This window comes from Phalaenopsis equestris, unplaced genomic scaffold, assembly GCF_001263595.1.
Source record: "Phalaenopsis equestris unplaced genomic scaffold, ASM126359v1 Scaffold000002, whole genome shotgun sequence".
NCBI lineage: Eukaryota > Viridiplantae > Streptophyta > Magnoliopsida > Asparagales > Orchidaceae > Phalaenopsis > Phalaenopsis equestris.
The window spans coordinates 69,584,461-69,589,110 of record NW_018164444.1 but is presented as its reverse complement, the minus strand read 5'-3'; the positions used below and the strand labels follow the sequence as shown (position 1 = coordinate 69,589,110).

At 32.0% G+C, this 4,650-nt stretch overlaps 1 protein-coding gene across 1 annotated transcript in view; it reads left to right on the top strand.

The window, feature by feature from the left end:
* LOC110034753 overlaps positions 1-175 on the top strand; it is a gene marked incomplete in the record, with an annotated part of 1,655 nt that extends 1,480 nt beyond the window's left edge. Inside the window, 1 exon segment of the mRNA XM_020739001.1 lies at positions 12-175.
* Positions 176-4,650: the final 4,475 nt, after the last annotated feature.

Genomic DNA, 4,650 nt, shown 5'->3' with positions numbered 1-4,650 from the left:
CCGGCGGGCGTCCGTTATCCCTGTTTCATTATTTTTTGAAGATGGATCACTTTGGGGATTAAATAATTTTTTTTTGTTTAGGTGTATGATTGGTTGGCTCCATTCCGATAGCCGAATTTGATCTGTTGTCACCCTTCTAGGGCAGGGGCAAACAGGGTTTGCAACTCTCCATAAAAAGGGCTCATAAAAAAAACAAAAAACTATTATTTTGTATGTATTTTTATTTTTGTTTTAGTTTGAATTTTTTTTTCCAGATTGCGTAACATTTGGAGAAAATATTGCATTACGACTCCGTAAGTAGAGTTATGTGACATAAAAAAAATATGTCCCGCAACACAAGAGAGTTGTTATTGTGTGTTATTTAAGTTTTATTGATGTGTTATTATGTCATTATAATTTTGAGAATATTTTCAGAACACATTAATACCTAAATAACAAACAATAACACCTGAATAATACGGAATAACACAGGAATATTCCTCAGTATTACCGGGCCGAATTTATTTTTTATGTCACCTTCACGTTACTTGATTTCATTAGACTTCACATATAGCTCTAAGTAATAGCTGATGCAATATTTTTTCCTTTTTTATTGGTTTACGTTTACATGCACATCTCTTAATTTCCATGAATTTACATCTCAAACACCAAACTTTTACTTCTACATTTATGCAGCACAAATCTTTGACATCTCATCAAAAATATCATAATTTGAAATTTTAAAATTTAAAATATGAATTTTCATGCATTTATAAGATGGCATGCATGTAAAAGTTGAAGTTTAGGTGTTAGTTATATAAATACATAGGAATTGAGAGCTATGTTTGTAAATCTTCCTTTAAATAATTAATAAAAGGTTATTTACATGCCTACCACTCAATTTTTTTTGTATTTACATATCAAATGCAGAAATTTTATTTATTTTCCTTTATATAATCTATTATTACATTAAAAATATCACATTTTAATATTAAAAAATGTGGAATATACATGCATATGTAAGTGATATTTATGTAAAATTTGAAGTTTAGGTGTAGCAATTTAAATAAATCGGAATTGAGTATGCAATTTATTTGCATCACTAGTAATATTTATACAAGAAAGGGATGAAAATAATAAAAAAAATTAATTTTAAATTATTATAATAGATGAATAATATAAATAATTTTATGTTGTTATTAATGATAAATGTTATTTTAAAAATTATTTTATTAATGAATCATATAATATTTATTAATAATATATGAATTATTCATTAACGGTGGATGATAATTTATCTGTTACTAAATCAAACGAATTTGGACCGTTGGATCAAATAATGTTCGAGTAACCAGAGATTCTCTCTCTAATTCTTTAAGTGTCAGTATGCACTAAATTTAAAGATCGATCATCAAGGGAAGGAATTGAGCCAAGGGAGAGAAACCATAGTTTTAAGAGTTTCAAAGAAGACCTTCAAGGTGTGTGATGCGTAATGAAGAAATTGTTATCATCCAACATCAATTTTGATGCGTGCCAAAAAATTCGTGGTGGTAGAGTTACAGATTATCGTCTTAGCGTTGCACGAGAATTCTGTACACACTCAGATGAAAAGGAAAAAAATAATGACTACTCAAAAAGTTTTTTTACATGGAAAGCCCGCAAAGAAAAAATCACGGGGCCTGACTCAGTTGCGAAAATCCAGTATTCATTGATAATTAAATAAATCTCTTATTCCACAGACGAGAAATAGTAACTATATTTTTTAGATTACGACATTGACTGACAGCGTCTGGTTGGTGGTGATCGATGACAGTTGGCAGAGGTCGACGACGATCGGTGATGGTTTTTTACGGTCGGCGATGGTAGACTGCGATCGACGGTGGTCGTCGACGGAGGTTGACGATGTTTGACGACGGAGGTCGGCAGTGTTCGATGACGATCGACGGTGATGTTGAACTACAACTTCTCCTCAAGGTCTCAGACTCTCTCTAGACTTCAGGCCCCCCTCATGAGATGGATGAAACTCTATTTATAGCTTTCTGGGTGCAATTAATTCAAAAATATGAATCATTTTGATCAGACGATCCGGAGAGCTTCCTTTGATCATACAACATTTACTGGACATTTGAGTGCCTTAATAATGTCAAAATTGAGTGATCTTGGGCTCGTTGGATTCTTCTTGTCGAGCCGCTCGATTTGAGTGTAAACTTGTCATATTCGACAATCTTTTGATCTTTCAAATGTGTCCGAAAATCATTCAAGTGTGGTTCAATGACTTGATCTGGGTTTGATTTGACTCTTATTTGGCTAGTTTTCATATCATTAAGTCCGTCTCATCAAGACAGTCAGTTTGACTATAAGTTTGCTGAAATCAAAGATCTGGAATAGTTTTTATCAAGATTTGAAAGTTTCATGCTTAAAATAGCGTCTCAAGATTCGTGTCATACCTCGAGTTTTGTGTTGGATGATAAAAATTTGTTGGTGGCGTATCAAATCTCAAGATATTTTTTAGAAACAAGTGTTTCATATTCAAATGTCATATCATCCAAAGTTTCAATTTCACCAAGTTTATAGTCAAATTCATTGTCTCTATAAGACAAATCCGTTGATACCAAAATTAGTTTTATTTGAGTCCACTCAAGCCCAGATTAAACCATTAAAACACTTTTTGAGATTTTGGAACATCAATTTGATGGTCAAATAAGCTCCGAAATTCAAATATTTATAGTCAAATTAAACATCTTGATGAGAGTAATCTAACAAGTCTATGCTTTTTTAATTCTAAAGTCATTAATGCCCTTAATTTATTAAAAAAAGCTTTATTATTATTTTATTTAATATCTACATGAGGCATATCACCGAATTGATCAAATTCAAAAAACTTTTATAAATATAAAATTAAATATTATTCAATTACTCATGAATATTAATGTGATGCGATTACAAAAATGACATGACCAAATAAATAACTATCCACGAGCAATTTAAAGTTCATAGACTATAAATATTTGAAAATCACCCAAATGTTGATTAGTTAATTTTAGAATTATGAAGATAATTATGCTTAATTAATATACTTTATTAGATATATTTAATATATCTAAAGATAACCAGCATATTTAATTGATATATATATATATATAAAAACTGACAACACTAAATAACTCATGAAATTTGTGAGAGCTTATCTCGATCTGAGCCTACTGATAAGTCCCTCGTAAAGACTTTAATGGCTATCTTGACCACAATTAATTTTAATCGTTCTCGTATAATGCATAAGCATATTACATAAACATTAATTATTATAGCAAGATTAAAAATAATGGGAATCAAAATGAGTGAAATATTACGAGAAAAGACGGTATAATTGATAACTTATTGTGCGTCGCAAATATCGTGTTAATCCCATAAATTAGCGATAGATGATTAAACTTTTTTATTCCCGACGGTATTACTACTCCTAAACCTGTTGTTTTTAATAGAAAAAGTTCTGAAGTTTTATTTTGACGTCCCAACGTTGTAAATTATTAGTTACATTCTAAAATAAAACCAACGGTTACTTGCCGCTACTAAACAGTCGAAACAAATCCATTACACCGCAAAAAATCTCCAATTCTTCCTATCTTCTGCGGCTTCTTCCCTCTCCCTGTTTCGCTCTAAATCCCTCTGTCCTCCCGCAGCTTCCTCCTCTCCCAGTCCTCCCGACTCTTCGCTTGTGGAGACCACTGAAACCGGCAATCTGAGCTAGGGGATCAGGGCTTACAGAGACCACCAAATCCCTCATCCATTCGTTTCACCCCTAATGAAACCATTGATTAAGGTATTGTTCACTCTATTCTTCCTCTTCGCTCGTTTCTCCGCCACTACTCAAACCATCCTAATACTTTTTTCAATACAGTCTCCATTTGAGCTAGCTAGGAAGAGAACTACAAGATCAAGGCATACAAAGATCACCATCTTTCTCAACCTTCTGCTCCGCTCCTTCCTGAAACCTGTCAGGAAAGTAAATTTACCCTAAACTCATATGGTATTCTTAAGGCTTTTCAAATCTATTGGAACTCCACTTGAGTTTCAATATGTCGATCTTGATCGACCCAACAAAAATTTGAGGATTTAAAACCAAGCATATGAGACTACAAGTAATCAAAAAATGATCTAATTTTTAGTTGGAGTAGGCCCCAACACTAGTCCTCTAGGCAAAGCAACTAGGAAATCCTAAGATCAGATCCTAAATTCTAGAGATAGACATATACAAATCTCATAAAAAAAAAAAAAAAGGTCAACAACTACTAACACAAATGCCTACTTGTCACAACTTTACTGAATTTGTATTTTAGCTACACATTTATTGTATACTTTATTATTCATATATTGTTTATCATGTAGCATTTAATATAACAATTGAGATCCCAAATTCAACCATAAATATAGGATCTTGGGGAGATTTTGAGGGGCACTCATTCCGAGCCTTACCAACCTCTCTAGGGATTATCTCCTTTTTTTTTTCCCCCTCTTATAGGTTAGATATTTAGACTATTTCCTTCTTATTTGGTGGATTGTTTTTATGTTATATTTTGTAGTTCTGAGATGTCTCATAGATTTTACTTCATCTATTTTTCCTTACTCTTTCTTGTCTAATTTTTCATATGTGCAAGTAAGATTCATACATAA